The sequence below is a fragment of the Ptychodera flava genome, unplaced genomic scaffold (genome assembly GCF_041260155.1).
Source record: "Ptychodera flava strain L36383 unplaced genomic scaffold, AS_Pfla_20210202 Scaffold_62__1_contigs__length_770838_pilon, whole genome shotgun sequence".
NCBI classification, from domain to species: Eukaryota; Metazoa; Hemichordata; class Enteropneusta; family Ptychoderidae; genus Ptychodera; species Ptychodera flava.
The window spans coordinates 453,883-471,788 of NW_027248384.1; the positions used below are offsets into that span (position 1 = coordinate 453,883).

The window sequence follows — 17,906 nt, forward strand, 5'->3', positions numbered from 1 at the left end:
GGCCGCTGGAAGGCTCATATTTGCATATTTGGCCGTTGGAAGGCTCACATTTGGCCGTTAGAAGGCTCATATTTGCACATTTGGCCGTTGGAAGGCTCACAGAACGCTCAGACATTTGGCCGTTAGAAGGCTCACTTTTCACTATTATAACAATCACACCATCATAAGAATCAAATAAATATTTAAAAATTGGAAGATTTGAGTACTTGGTTTAATTTTAGAGTGACTGCCACAAGATATATATACACAACATACAGAGATATATGTATTTATTCTTGGTGTTTTATCTAATAATCCATCCATCCTAGAGAAATACAAGGATAACTTGTACACAAATTCTTGAGTGAAACACAGTAATGCATGTGAGCATATTCAGTTCATATCTGGTTAATTGAACTGTATTACTGGAAATAATTATTCTGGCCTTTCGTGTATCTTTGAGTTCACAGTTTGGTTGCAAGGAAACTTTACTTATCGCTGAGACATTGCCTGCACGACTACTATTCATCTTTGTGATGGGTCAAAATCTTGTGAATATCATATGAAGCGTTCACATCTGTAGTAGCGCCCTCTGTGTCTATAGCTAAATGTAAAAATTGCCAGTTTTCAGACTGTAAGGTTTCATTATTATTATTATTGTACTTGGGCCTCAGCCCAAGTACATTTGTTTTCATTCCGTGGGAAAAAACTCTGTAAGGTATAACCATTCCTGGCTGAGACCAGGGAGGGCAAATGTCTTGGCTTCATCTTTCCTGGGATAATAAATGGCGTAATGATGTTAACTGAATGGAAGTGCTGCTCTCAGCCAGTCTTGAATAAGTGAGATGTGAATATTAATGCTTCTCTATCTGAGTTTTTGCCACAAAATCTTCTGAATATAATCAAAATGTGCATCGAAATGCAACAATTAATGCACCCTCCGTTTCTTAGTCGATGGCACGACCCTTGCTGCACCCACTGGACGAGCCAAAGTGGGAGGGGTAATTTCAGTTTGGTCGAACAGGAGGGCTCGAGACCAGAATTTAACATTTAAACTTGAAACATGTTTAATCACTGACAAGATGTGGACTAGTGTTAATCAAAGTGAAAGTGTCAAAAGGAAAGGTTTTATATCCCGGACACAATGAAAAACACAACGACTGGAAACTGTACCCCCATTTGAGAATAGTAATGCCCACAGCGATGGAGAACACTTATCCTTGAGCTGAGAAAACCAGACCATCATTTCGAAATAGAGCTGCAGATTCGAGAAGCTCATTCAAAATAGCTAGGTACACCCCATAAAGGGGTGGTTTCGAGTCTTGAGGGCAAATTTCGCCTCCTTCATTTAGAAATCGTACGTTTGTTTTTCCAGGAGAACACATCATTTGACACAAAATTTGCATGTAAAGGGGTCGCCAGTAAGCACGTGGTCAAAAATCTGGCATAAGAAACAATATGAAATGTTGGGTAAAGCCTGTCCAAAATAAACTGATTTGAACTTTTGTGTTTTGTAATTTATACCACTGTAGTAACATTACCTTTTTTTTGACAACATCACACAATGTAATACGTTTTGAAACTGAATACTCCGGTATTCTGTGTCTCCTTTACTAAAAAGTACGGTATGCCCATTACCATGTAAGGAGATGATGACGTCAAGACAGATTTGTTGTGCGTTTGGTCGATGGTCCTGGATGGTGGATGAAGTTTTGTCAAGGTAGGTTGTGAATTTATTTACCTAAATGGAAGAAATTAGGGTCGATCTAAAAGAAGGCCGCAGAATGTTATGATACTCTAAGCGAGCTGAACTTCAATGCAAATGATTGGATAATTTGGAGGATGTCTAGAATGATCTCGTCTCATGAAGATTATTTGGCGGTCAGCATTTAATTTCAACTGCGTCACAAGTTTGCGAAATGAGTATTCAAGTCGAAATCGCCCAGTGAGTCAATGTAACTGTAATCTGTATTACCATTTTGATAAGGTTTCATTACATCTTTTGTAAAAAGATAAGGTTTCATTATATCGTGGGGAATGTCCACTATCGTTTTCTTATCGTATACAGAAATGGATCTCGAAAGTTGAGAACACTAGTGCAAAATGTCAATAAAAGGCATGTGCTTGATTTCCTTTTTCAGCGTCGCATTTAACGGTCGCCATGATCGTCAGTGTATCTGTTGATTTTGAAATTAACCCATTATGAAAGGAGAGTCTGAGTTGTTGGACAACTTATTTTTTTTTTAACTCAATGATTACTCTTCTCTGTATCTGAATAATTGTCCAGAAATTAGTGAATGGCGCAAATTAGAAAAAGCATATTTCCAATTCACAGGCAACACGTTTCTTTGTTGTTGACTGATTTTGAAATTTTGATGCCAAAGCAGCGCCCCCCCCCCCCCCGTCTTTGTCTAAAGATAGCGTTGCGAATAGATCAGAAAATGTACAATCCGTTGCAAAGTAAATAAACTGCAGCGATGAGTAAAATCATTTTCATGCATTTTAAGATGACATAGAACACTTTCACTGTTACAGGGAAGTTGTGGTTTGGCAGCTTTTTAATAGGAAAGCAGGTATGTCTTTTCAATGCACACATCTCCATTGTTGTGTTTTATTGCAAAACATAGCACTCCACTGGCCATCTGACAGCAATAATTTTGTATTGTTAGAGCCATTAGTTCTACCTGCACCATACATAATGCATGAAGTTGAGGAAAATTATCAATGCATTACAACATTCGTTTGGAACAAAGATCAACATTATCTAATCAAAGGAAATAAACAAAACTGTTTAAACATTAGCAGCAATACAGAATCTCACACTTTCTCCGCTGGCCAAATGTACATTTTTAGATCATCATGAAATTATAACAACTCTGACAAACATCCAAATTTTGCCCAATCCTGGCCCTACATGCAGTGTGCAGGAGAGTGATTATTCTTTACATGTTTACTATACAATAAGCTCATGCGAGTTTCCACAGGTTTGCTCAATATCACTGCACAGGTAGTATACATACAGGTGTTAGCACTTTACAGGAAATTGTGGAACATGATGATGAAATTCCAGATGTTCTTTATAGTGATGACTTTGAGTTTTCACTTGTGCAATCAGTGCAGTTGCCCTACAAAGACTGGCAACTTCACATGACTCTGTTTATTAGCAGTTTTACAGATAATATGTTTACAATTTAATTGTTTTAAGCTAAGTTTAGCAATGCCTGTCTGTCTCTCTGACTGTCTGTCTGTATACTGGATAATCAAGAAGAACCATGCTAATTTGCATATATATTGAATGAACTTTTCTAATTATCGACATAGTTTTAAAACTACTGCATCAAATTTGATGGAAATTTAAACACATACTTATCTGATAGACCCCTGACTGTAGAGCGAGACATTGGGCAATATCATGTTATTAATAGCTAATTTGCATATTTAATCAATTTACCAAATTAGCACTGTAAATCAGGAACTCCCTCTCTTCTGAAGATTCCCTTTCCCTAAACACTGTGAATGGCAAGTGTTTCTATGTCCTTGCTGGTACTGTAACTCACTATGGTAACACTTTGTCTGCTAGTCATTATGTTTCCTTTATCAAGAAAAGTGACGAATGGCTTAAAATGAATGATCTTCAAATAAAGACAGCTTCATTGAGTGAAGCAATGAATGGTTCATATATTTTAATATATGTAGAACTGACCGATGATGACTTAGTCATATGCCATCAACATGAACCAAAAACTCAAAATCAAGAACCCTTGCTCTGAACTCCATGAAACTTGCTGGAGATATTGTTTGTATACATATTAAATTGTAGTAAGAGACTTTCCACACTGCTAATCAAGAATTCCTACTCCAAACTCCATAATACTCCAGAATATTGTTTGTAACTATGTTAAACTGTATCCATTAAAAGACCCTTCACAGAATCTTATAAAAAAATCTTTAATTTGTATTTTATGTTAAACAAGGGAGCATTTTCAGTTCATATCTGGTTCCTTTGCAGATGTACAGTAAACTGGTAAGCCTTCAACCAGCTACAATGACTTCTTCAAATCCACTGATAACTGGTCTTCCTAATCCCAATAATTGTTGTTTCATAATGCAATTGTACAGTTATTAATGCATTGCCCTACTTTTCATCAAATATTGTTCCAACAACCATACCATGGGAAAAATACACTGGTTAACACAATCACACAAATATTCAATAGTCACACATCTCAAACATTCAGAAAAAAATCATCAGATCTTTACAATTATATCATGAATACTTGCAATGACAGATTTCAGCCAATGAACAAAATGATTCACATGAGTATTTACTTTATATTATAAACCAGCTTTATATTGTCAGTTTTTAACTCCCAACAATCCCCAAGTGTTCAAGCTTTCTGGAAATCAAGTTGTTACATGCAATAATTGTCAAGCAACTTCTGTTACTGTGTACAGTGTTTTAGACATAATGCTTCCCAATGCAAATAACTCAATAGAGCATTTACTAACAACTACTTTGATACTGAACAACTTGATTACACTTGTAATAACTGTATGTGCACTGGTGCAAACAAATATTTAACAGTTACTGCAGAACCACTGATTCTCATCATTACTGTGAAGCTTTTTGATGAACATTTGTCAAAACAAAGTTGTAAAGTGATTTCTGAAGATTCCCTTTCCCTAAACACTGTGAATGGCAAGTGTTTCTATGTCCTTGCTGGTACTGTAACTCACTATGGTAACACTTTGTCTGCTGGTCATTATGTTTCCTTCATCAAGGAAAGTGACCAGTGGTTTAAAATGAATGATCTACAAATAAAAACAGCTTCATTGAGTGAAGCAATGAATGACCCATATCTTTTAATATATGTAAAACCGAAAAATGATGACTTTCTCATATGCCATCAAGATGAACCAAATGTACAAGCAGATCCAGAAAACAGCATTTCAAATGATTCACACTCCTTCCCTTCCAATTATCTTTCTGAGATATCACAACCATTTTCTGAGATATCACAACCATTACTGAACAAGTATCACTGCATAAAAACCCTATAATACTTACTGTATTAACATGGATTATTGCCTGTATTTTAGCTGAAGAGTGCATATACAGATGAATACAGTCAAGAATCCACTTTTTGTATTCAGCAAGCCTGTATTCATGTGGATTCATGTGAATTCACGTGTATAATACTATAATACAGGCAACTCATTATCGTGAATTTATGTGAATTATCGGGTTTTCATGCAGTGTATGTTTCTCTTCAAATGGATTACAATAACCTGCCATTATATACTGTATATTATGTGACAAGACATTCCAATCAAAACAGTTATTTTCAGTCATGTCCATGAGCACTTCGAGAGTACTATTGCTTTCAATAATACCCCAAAAAGGTATGCAATTGAAAAACATGAATATCAGTCTTTAGAATTTCACAACCAGCAACATTTACCACTCTCAGATACTGTCAATACCCCTGTACATATGTCTTCAAATGCAAAAACTCCAGCCTTGCAAGCAACTGCACATGCAACTACTTTTAAATAACAAGAAAACAAATGAACACTCGATCAACCACACTAAAAAAGCCATGTAATAAACCCACTCATGATTTGCCCAATGCAAATGGTGAATTCAAAAGTACAAAACAGAAAATCAACAAAAGATCTGTAAATAGCAGTACTCCAAAAGGTAAGAGACAAAAAATATTTCATTTGGAAAAAGACATACTTCTTTTCAAAGAAAATATAAACCAAAATTGTAGTAAAACTTGTGCAATGTGCCAAAAGCAATTATTCCCTGAAGAAGTCTCTCACATGCAGACTAATAAGAAAGTCACATGTTACTGTAGAAGATGTATACAATATGCCAGAAAAGGCACATTAGCACCATGGGCTTCACAGAATGAGATGGGTCCTGGTCCAATCCCAGATTGTTTAAAGGGTTTAAATCTCCTTGAAAAAAGATTGCTAGCAAAAGTCCAGCCATTTATATCTGTAGATAACATTACCAGGTGGCCAGTATGGGACAAAAGGCCAATGCATAAATTTTTCCATTGATATTAATGAACAGTTGAGGTCACTTCCATGTACATTGGCTAATGCCAATGTAATTGTTGTACCTTCTGATGACAAGGACAAACAGTCCATGCCTATCAACTTTGAAAAAATTGTTTTCAGCATTAAAGTGGCTGAAAAAGAAGAATACCTTGTATAAAGACATAGAGGTCCCACAGCTGTACACTACAGAAACTTGTACAGTTCCATCAACTCAGGTCCAGGACTCAGATATGGACTTTTCCCTTGCTCAGGATTGCTTTCCTCAACCTTCAATTAAGCAAAAACAGTCAAATTTTTTACCATGGCCAAAAACAAACCGATTGATATTCTGTCAAAAACAGTAAAACCACTTGAGGAATTGACCTTCCCCTGGTTATTTCCATTTGGTAAAAATGGCCTCTGGGCTAAGAGACCAACAAAAATAACAGATTTGTCATATTTCCAAGCCAGATTGTCACATACAGACAAGCGCTTTTCATCTGAATTGCTTTACTTATTTTATGCACATTCTATATATGAAAGTAGAGCATTGGCCAGCAGTGTTTCAATTGCTCTTAGAATGAAGTCACCTGTACTGTTTAATAATGGTAAATCATCTATCACTGCAGCAGATGTCAAAAAGCCAGGTAAAAATGCTATTACAGAAAACTCCTATGCCTTCATGAGAAATATCAGGGGGACACCAGCATACTGGCGCTCCCAACTTCTCAATTTGTTAGCAAAAATAGAATGCAAAGGTCCACCTACATGGTTCATAACTTTGACAGCTGCTGATCTCAAGTGGCCAGAACTTTTTTCTCAATTGGCTCCTCATAAAGATATTGAAAAGTTAACGCCACTCCAAAAAATGGTCGTTAGTGAGGGAAAATCCAATAATAGTTGCCAAGCATTTTCATAGACGAAAGCAGGCTTTCTTGAAATACATATTGAAAGGCAAATCAGAACCTCTGGGACATATAACAGAGCATTTTATAAGAATTGAATTTCAACTCCGAGGATCTCCCCATATCCACATGTTCCTATGGATAAAGGACAGCCCAGATTCTTGATTCTCTTGAAGGTCGTGCACATGCCACTGCTTTTATAGATAAACATGTTAGTACCATGATACCAGATGATACAGACCCAGTCTTAAGGCATTTAGTCTTGACATTACAGGTTCACCGCCATACTAAAACATGTTTAACCAAGACTGGCCACTGTCGGTTTGATTTTCCACGTCCACCATCACATGAAACCAGATTGAAAACAAATATTGATCCTGGCAATACTTCTCGATTTTACATCACCAAAAGAAATCTAAATGACACAATGGTCAATGCCTACAATCCGGTAATATTGAAAATTGGCAAGCAAATATGGATATTCAGTTGATACGAAGTGTGTACGGTGTTGCCCTATACATATGCACTTATATATGCAAAAGTGAACCACAACACTTATGTGAAGCAATATCTTCTGCACTTGATAAACTGCCACCAGAATCTTCAGAAAGACGTAAACTACACAATATCGGGCCATTGTGTTATCCCATCAACAAGTATCAGCTCAAGAGATAGCATTCCGAATGACCCATATACCTTTTGTGCAGTCATCTATGGCTACTGTATTTGTAAATTGCCTCAAACCAGCCAAAGATCTAAAATATTACTTCCAAAAAATACTCTAGAAAATTTGCAGGATGATGATACAAATGTATTTCAGATAGGCTGTATTGAACAATACAGCAACAGACCATCTAGCCACATGTGGGATCATATGTCTCTGTACACATTTGCTACATGGTACACACCTTGCAGGGCAAAATCTCATAATGGACATCGACAACCCTGTTTTAAGTTGCTGAAACTTAATACTTGGATAATTCAGCGAACAAAACCGGCATGCATAAGATATCCAATTCTAAATCCTTACGAACATGATGATGAATACTACTACTCTCAGCTTCTGCTTTTCCTGCCTTTTCGCAATGAAGATGAAATCCTTTGTGGTTTCAATAAAGCATATGATGTGTATTTGGCTAAAAAACAGCTGTTTGACAAAAGTTCATGCCCCAAAAAGAATGTCATGGAAGACATTGAACACAATGTGCACTTGCTACACAAGTTGCACCATGGTGATACACAAATTGCAGATGCCCTTACACCTAATACATCTCATGTTGAAACATCAAACCTACTCAGTGATTTGGATACTGGTACAAAAGTTTCAGATTTTCATATATTAGATATTTCATCAGACCAGCAGGTACTCAATGGAAATAGTTTTGTTGACATCATTCAACAAGAAGACCTACAGTGGCACCATTTAAGCCTATTTACCATGACTGACTCGGTTTACAACACAAAAATGAAATTACTCACACCAGACCAGAAAGTTGTAATAGACCATATCATTGCATATGCTGAAACATATCTTGATTTTATAAACTGCAAAACCAAAACAAAGCCCAAGCCTTTGCACATGTTTGTCACAGGTGGAGCAGGTTGTGGAAAGTCCTTTCTTCTGCAAATTCTGAGAGAGTCAATTTTTCGCAAACTCCTAACTGCCTGTGTATTAACACTGGCGCCAACAGGCACAGCTGCATTCAATGTCCAAGGTCAAACAATACACTCAGCTTTTTGTTTGCCAGTAACTAATCGCTTTTCTAAAAATTATCAATATATACCACTCACTGCAGCAATGAAAGATAACTTGCAAAGAGCATTTGCAAGTATACATTTTATTATCTTAGATGAAATAAGTATGGTTTCTGATCACATATTCCATGCTATTCATCACAGGCTACAAGAAATTAAGCCAGATTCTGACAGTACATCAGTATTTGGAAACTGCAGTATTGTAGCCTTTGGAGACTTTTTCCAATTGCGCCCTGTAGCTGCTAGGTATCTCTTTGACGATGCTAATTATCCATCATGCAATCTTTGGATACAGTATTTTAAACCTTTTTTCCTCAAAACTAATGTCCGTCAACAAAATGACAAACCATATGAAGAGTTACTCAATCGTGTTAGAGAAGGCAACCCCTCAACACTTGACATAAACTTACTTTGTGAGCGATGTAACATTGATCTATGCAAACCCCCATTTGATACAGCTATACGTCTCTTTCCAACACGGCTACAGTGCTATCAGTACAATAATATGAAAACAGAGGAAATCGCTACACTGACAAAATCCAAAGTATACACCATTTGGGCAATACATACTTCCCCTGATGCCTCACCAGTGCCTATTACCGCTATACCTTCAGATGATACCATGTGTGGAGGCTTGCTTTCTAAGTTAACACTTACTATTGGCAGTAGAGTGCTCCTACTCCGCAATATTTGCACTGCAGAAGGCCTTGTAAATGGAGCTCAGGGCACACTAATACAATTTCACTGGGATACAAGAAAAGATATGCCAAGGGCAGTAGACATTTTATTTGACAATCCAAAAATTGGACAGTCAACGCAATCTCCAATTGATCAAACCATTTCAATTAAACCCATGACCACTACTTCATTGCTAAAGGTGCCTTGAAATACAAAGGACACAATTGCCACTCATACCAAGTTGGGCTATAACTATTCACAAAAGTCAAGGTTTAACTCTAAAGAATGTTGTTGTTGTCTTGGGCCATAAATGCAAAAGCCCAGGTCAGGCATATGTGGCATTATCACGATTACCACACATTGCAGGATTAGCATTATCTGATTTCTCAAAGCAGTCAATTAGAGTTTCAAAATCTGTATTAGCAGAAATGGTAAGGCTAAAGGTAAATAAACCTTTAAATTGCTTAGCATTTTACAAATTTGATCAAATTACACAAAAGCTGTGTGTACAGCCTAGGCATGCTCATCAAAAGTGAAAGGTCACAACAGAGCAACTTCTGTCACATATTTTACACATACCATGTACATGGTGCAAAAACAGATGTACGACAAATCCACCTTTAACTTCTTAGCTAATTTTTATGTGGCCCTAGGTGCTATTAGGTAGTATAAGTTATCAGTGAGTCTTATTAAAGCTCATTTCAATGGACAGTATTTTGCGAAGTCTGGTGAACAGATAAATGTTAACAGCGTTTGCTGGTCATTTCACTAGCCTGCCCCTTTGTTACTGGTATTGTTATCAAGTTTCCTAAACCATTTTATCATGTCCCCCCCAACCTCTACAAAAAACACTGATGCATACATATATAATTTTCTTTCCAGGAAACATGCCTAGGAGATCAGAAACCACAGTAGCTGCTATACAAGCAAATACCAATACCAAAGGAGTTTTGACAGTTCAGGTTGCAAAACCGTTAACTGTATCAAAATACCAAATTGGAGATAAAGAAAAAACAGCCGGGCGAACTGTGGTTTGTGACAACACAGCACCAATAATTTGCTATGTTGAGGATCCTCCTAAATTCTCTTCCTTTCATGATCAGTCAAAGGTAATCATGATCAAGAAATACTCCACCAGATTGCAGGATGGCAATTTAATAGTGTCTGTTGGTAAAAACACTGAGGTGTTGATGTCAACAAAGTACTAGAAATCCCTGAAGCACTTCTGACGGCAGCTCAAGTTCTCGATGTACCTGTGGCACCTGCAGTCAACATTACTGAAGCAAGAACATCACCACGTAAAAGGAAATTGACAGCTGAAGGCAAGTTATCAAGTAAGTGGTACACATCCTGGCTGTTAACAACTTGTATCATGGTATCATGTTTTCGTTTATATCTGCATTTGTAAGCAATGTTAGGTAGCTCACTTGATTTGTACAATCACCTTTTTTCATAGAAAAGCCGCTGGCAATTACTGTGTTACCTTAGCCAATATCACTGTGCCCACTGACTAAGGTCAACAAACTTGGCAGTATACAACAAAATTGTCAACCCTTCATACAAGTTTGATGACAGTTGCTAAGCAATTTCTCAAATGAAATCGATGCATTCAAATATATTTACTAAAAGGCGAATGAGTGCTACAAATTCATAATTGATACAATGTCATATTTTCATGGATTTTATTGTATATGCACTGATATTGCTTTCCTTTTGACATCCATACATGTAGGTATCTGATGTCCAGACTGTTGGTCACAAAAATATACCTTTGAAGAAATTCCATCTCCAAGATGCAACTGGTGATGTCAGTGTAGCACTTTGGAGAGATCAGTCAAAGCTATCAGTTGCGGTTGATGACTGTATTTCAGTTTCATGTCTCCAAGTTGGTGAATATAGAAAAGAGCCAGATTTGTCTTCAACTGACTTTACCATGATTAAGGTGAGTACCAGAGGTGATTTAGGGTATTAGTTTTCAATAAATTATCTTTTAACAGCAGCTGTATATAGGCAAGAAAAAATCTCTTGAACATGTCTCAGGCCCTTATGAAAGATAAAAATTTGCCACAAGTTTGCATTCCTTATTAGCTACATACGTGATACAAATTCTGACATCTAAACAAGCACCAATCTTGCTAGTCAGTTATATACACTTTGATTCAAAAATAGGCTAAGTTTGCAGCAAGTATGTGTGGAGAGTGTGATGAACATTGCACAAGTTTGTACAGAGAATGTAGAGGTCATTTTGTTTTTGTTTGTATTGAGTGTGCACCAAGCTTGGAGATGTGGGGGGGGGGATTCAATATCGTGGCATGGTATCTGTTGCCTTAGCAACAGCAGACATATACTGTTGCCCTGGTTACATTTCAGGGGATTTAGATGATTGTAATTCCTGACAGCGTCTTTTTCAAAGTAATGCTCACACAACATGTGGTACATGACATCATCGTGCTGCTACTCCCCATTGTATTGTATACAAATGATAATTTCTAAACTGGCTTATAAATGTACACTCTTTAGATATGTTTACCTGTGAGCAGCAGATTCTAAAATTCACCTTAGAGTCATGTATCCAGATGTTAGGTTGAACATCTATGAAAAAGTTGAGAGGATATTACTACATCCAACACGCACTCACCCTACGACACATTCAACTATACTACACTGTAAAAAGAAAAAAACTTCTCACACAATAAATTTTGTTAACTAAAAAACACAATATATTACTGCAGAATAAAACAGTATCTCTACTATAATAAACATACAATCTTTGTACTTTATACATAAAATGAGCTGTAAAATATATTCTTTTGGCATATATGTACAGTACACTCTAATTCAAAACATTCCCTGACAATGGAATTTAGATTGAAAAATGGTAAATTCTGTCTCTTTAAAGAAGATCATACAGATCACATTTTTTTAAATGTGTACCAAATAGAAACTGAGTGGTGAAAAAATATTAAAGTCTCATAGATAGTTAACTATGAAAAACTTATTCAAAAAATTTTGTAATTTTTGTGACATATGTACTTTTGTTGACGAATAAAATTCACTTTAAACATTTCAAAATACCTTTCCGATTGAATGTACATGGAAAACATAAGAGTTTTAACTTAATGTTGTATTATTACACGTTCAAATCAAACGCAAAATCATCGAAAAACATTGTCCAGAGCTACAAAAAAATAAAAACTTAATGGGATGACCTTGAATTAACAGCGATATTTGAACAGACAATAGTGTTCAGTCCAACTTCAAAAAGCAAACAACTAAACACATCCACATTCCACATCACTTAGATGATAGATTAGTTCCGCCGAGTCCAAAATATTGCTTCCACCGTAAGATACTGACAACTGTGACAAAAATAACTCTGCCATGTCCGATTTGTCCAATGCACAGCATGCAGTGGAGTTTCTATCATAAGAACCAATGCAATGATCGATAGGGACAGTCTCACTTCTTGTCATCATGATGTTCTCAATGAACAGTGGTTGGTTTGAAATGGTCCTCCGTGGCATGGAAAGTGTCAAAGCAGCAAACTCTAGCTTGAAACTTAACTGAAATCCCGCGGAATTGTCCAAGGTCATTTGAGTGTATAACGGACATCCATGATCCACTGAATGTGTTTAACTTACATAAACTCTCGGTGTCGAACGGAGGCAATGTGTCCTTCATCAAACAACAATTGTACTCCCAAATCTCTTCTTTGTTCCCTTAATCGTCCGATGACAGAAATAGTCTACAATTTCTCCCAAAACGGCAGGTAAAAACGTTGTAAATTTGACTGCTGAAGCAGTGCATGATCCATGACTTGCTATGGTGCTGTGGAATTCAAATGCTAGTGTTGGCCAAATTAGCCAATCAAGTGTTTCTCTTCACGACATGTGATCTTGTAAGGTCGAAGTTCAAATACATAATAGGCTGTGTGACCTGTGACCTCGATGCTCTCATTTATCTGAAACGTCAGTTTCTCGAGAAATGGGAGAGTATATTACTTTTTACCAACTTTTATGCACTTGAAATCAATCATTTGAAGACATTTGGTGTCAGCTGGGATCCATGGTCTTTGGACACGTGTAATAATGCAAGTAATCATTGATAGCAATAACTTTTCCCTGCTCTGAGCGTACTGGTATGACAGTGTGAATGTGTTTTGGCGGACACATGACAGGTATTTCAGTGGTTACGACTAGTGAACGGAACAAAAAAGTCTTTAAATGGAATTCGAGTACCATTTTTGGATCCTTATCATTTAAAATATGTCCAAGGAAATTGTTTGAAAAATGGCAGCTTAGTTGACTTTTGATGTTTTTCATTCATGATGTTGCAATGGTTTGATATGGAGGTAGCTACCTCCATGGTTTGATAAATTTGTGCATTCCACGCGTAACCTAATTCATATGTGTTTAACAACCGAGAGTATTTAAAAAAATTTTGAATAAAAAAGAATTAATTGTCATTTTGTACAATGAACACAGGGTACGTAGTTCGATCATTGTTTCAATTCTGTGACAAAACAGTGCCACGTGGGACAGCTAAAAAAATCTTAAGTTCGTACCAAACTTGATTTGTATTTCACATATATCTACAAGCTTGGTACAAATGTCACAACTACCATGGTGAAAATCCCATAGTGTGTACCAAACTAGTACAAACTTGGTGCATATTTCACATGTTCAATTAAAGTGTGTATCAAATTTGTAACATATATGTACTAATATGTAGCAAGTTTTGATCTTTCGTACGGGTGCCCACTGAAATTGACAAATTTTCAATTAAGGATGCTTTTAGTCTTGTCAGTTGCAAGTACAAAATGTGTTATTAAACTTATAGTCCATTTGAAGGACCTAAATGCAAAACAAAATTTGTCATTTTTACTGCCATATAAATATTTAGCAGTGTATCAAAATGTTCTGTATTACATTTGACATTTTAGGTGTATGTTTTCTGTTAAGTGAATGTAAATTCACTTTTACATTCACTTTTGTACATCATCTCTGTCCAACTCTTCAACTCATTGTACAAGATGTAAAATTATCTTGTGTTTCTCTTTTTCAATCAGCCTGACCTAAAGAGAATTTGAAGATCTTCCTGCCATTGATGTTTCTGATGATGAGGCTATGCAGACTGGAACCATTATTGGTGTCTCTGAAGCAAAGTTGTACCCATCTTGCCCTAACAAAAGATGTCGAGATAAAGCCCTGGATGAAGATCACACCTGTTTAAAATGCAATACAACGTATTTGCCTTCTTCTACTGGTACAGGTGCAGTTGCTAAAATTGCCATAGATTATGATGAGGATATAGAGACATTTACTGTCTTCAAGCCAGCTCTCATTCGCATTTTAACATTACCCGGAAATGGACAATTAAACAAGCAATACTTGACATCCTGCCTCTGAAAGTGCTATTCCAGTACACACCAGATAATATTATTACATTTTTACAAGTTGCAGCTGTTGAATAAATCTCGTAGCAGATCATCAGTCCATTTTCCTACTTCATTGTTTCGTCATCTGTTTTTTTACAAGAGCTTGCATGCATGCATGCTATCACTTCAGAATCTGCATCTTGATACACAAAATAAGTGCTAACTCGGCCATTTCCTGACAGTATATTCAATAATCCTGCAGTGTTCAACAAAGCAAGTCTCTTTAAGTTTAGTGCAATGGTTAATTAGAGCTTGAATAGCTGTAACTTTTGACTCCTTTCAGCAGTTTTTAGTCCCCACGGACACCGTCCTGGGGGACTTATAGGTTGGTCATGTCCGTGCGTCCGTGCGTCTGTCCGTCCGTCCGTCCGTCCGTTCACGCAGATATCTCAGACGCCTGGAGCGATTTCGTTCAAACTTGGTACAAGGATAGTACCCTACCTCATACAGATGCACGTCAATTTGTTTCACAATGCAATCAAATTTGGCCATGTTAGAGGACTTTTTAGTTTTCACCTCCATAGACTCCCATGTATAAGGCAGTCCATAGACTCCCATGTATAAGGCAGTCCATAGACTCGCATTTATAAGGCAGTCCATAGACTCCCATGTATAAGGCAGTTCATAGACTCCATGTATAAGGCAGTCCATAGACTCCCATGTATAAGGCAGTCCATAGACTCGCATTATAAGGCAGTCCATAGACTCCCATGTATAAGGCAGTCCATAGACTCCATGTATAAGGCAGTCCATAGACTCCCATGTATAAGGCAGTCCATAGACTCCCATGTATAAGGCCAAGAAAAATAAAAATTTAGTTTCTCATCGTATTCATATTGCAAAAGGATGCAGTGACACAGTTTTTAGTCCCCACAGATAAAGTCCAGGGGGCTCATAGATTGGGTCATGTCAGTCTGTGAGTCCATCCATGTGAGTCCATCCGTTCACGCAGATATCTCAGACACTTTGACAAAATGTCACGTGACCTTGGTGACCTTTGACCTCAAATATACATATTTGTCCAAAACTCAGTAACCACAAGTGCTACACCCTTCATATTTGGTATGATGGGACACCTTATGACGCCACATATTGTTCCTAATTAATTATGTGCATATCTAATTTTGAGCGAGCCAATAGAGCTAGAGGTCTGATTTTTGGTATGTAGGGATAACTTAGCAATACAATTTGTTTGACAAAATGTCACGTGACCTCGGTGACCTTTGACCTCAAATATACATATTTGTCCATAACTCAGGAACCACAAGTGCTACACCCTTCATATTTGGTATGATGGGACACCTTATGACGCCACATATTGTACCTCATTAATTATGCACATATCTAATTTTGAGCGACCCAATAGAGCTAGAGGTCTGATTTTTGGTATATAGGGATAACTTAGCAATACAATTTTTTTGACAAAATGTCACGTGACCTTGGTGACCTTTGACCTCAAATATACATATTTGTCCATAACTCAGGAACCACAAGTGCTACACCCTTCATATTTGGTATGATGGGACACCTTATGACGCCACATATTGTACCTCATTAATTATGTGCATATCTAATTTTGAACAAGCCAATAGAGGTAAATGTATGATTTTTAGTATATAGGGATAGACTATAGGATAGAAATTTTTTGACAAAATGTCATGCGACCTCGATAACCTTTTACCTAAAATACATGATTATGTCAATAAATAAGTAACCACAAGTGCTATGTCCTTTATATTTAGTAGGATGGGAGACCTTATGACAACACATGCTTTACCTCGTTAATTATGCCCATATATAATTGTGGGCAAGCCAATAGAGCTAGAGGTCTGAATTTTGGCATATATGGATTAATTAGCAATACAATGTTTTTTTTCAAAATGTCACGTGACCTTGACCTTTGACCTTGAATATGCATATATATGCATAACTCAGTAACCACAAGTTCTTTACGCTTCAATTTTGATAGGATAATAGACCTTAAGATGTCACATCTTGTACCTCGTTTATTATGCACATATGTATTTCTTGGCTGGCCAATACAGCTAAAGGTCTGATCTTTTTTCCCGATTTAGAACCATAACTTAGACATGCCTCTTGTTTCAAATTGGGAACAATGACATAGACCTATGTGTCCATAGATCTGAACATATACACTCCAGTGATACTTCTTAATGACCTCATTTCCCTGCCCCATCAAGACTAATACTCCTATTACAAGTGGGGACTATGTCATTGTCAATGACTTGTGTTATGGAGTTGCTGGTTCATGTTGTTTGATAATATAGTTAATTCAGTTTTTTTAATGTTACCTCAGGATAAAACTCGCAAGTTGTGTTATTTTCAAAAAGGTTTCCAGATTGTGCTTCAATTTCTGGTGCTATGTTTGACACTTGATTAACAGTTCAAAAGTTTGTCTAGCAGTATAGATTAGTAGGTTATATCAAACACCCATTAAGTTGATGCAAATTTTGTACAACTTTTGAGATTATTTTTTGATTGTATTATTATATTAAAGTTAGTTCATGGAAATGTTCTGACTCTGTGATGTTTATTCAAGTATAATTATCCATTGAGTTGAACTACATGGATAGATTTCTGTAAGGCAACCGGTTCTCCTCCCAAATATGGCCACAGTACTGCCATACAATTATGATAAACACCAAAAATGGTGCACATGCAATCTTTCCATCTTTACAAATACAACATGGTGCAACCTACTTCAGGATGGGACAGGAATCCACTCCATTTGTACCCATTTTTCAATTCTGCCACAAGCAAAATTTATAGATAGCAATGAATATGTGCGAAAATTAAATGGTAACTTGAGGTTGGTTAAATTTTGCAGTTACCGCTCAGGCCCTCTAACTAGCTCTAATAAAATCATGTAGTGTTGAGTTTGCTTCCCAATGCCAGAACAATTCACTTAGGGACACACCATTAGACTTTGTGAGGGGGTGGTCACGCTCGGATTCTGAATTTTTTTTGTACGTCTGAGAATTTCAAATTTTATTTTTTTCAAATGTAATAGATTTGCAAATTTTAGAAGTCTGAATTCTTTTTCCAAACTTTCTGCTTTGAAATTTTTTTTCTTTCCATTTCTG

At 36.7% G+C, this 17,906-nt stretch overlaps 1 long non-coding RNA gene across 1 annotated transcript; it reads left to right on the forward strand.

Moving 5' to 3' along the window:
- Positions 1-1,621: 1,621 nt before the first annotated feature.
- LOC139128643 (uncharacterized) lies at positions 1,622-10,481 on the forward strand. The gene is made up of 3 exons (XR_011551360.1): positions 1,622-1,699; positions 2,515-2,552; positions 10,248-10,481. It is a non-coding gene; the product is annotated as an uncharacterized lncRNA (long non-coding RNA).
- Positions 10,482-17,906: the final 7,425 nt, after the last annotated feature.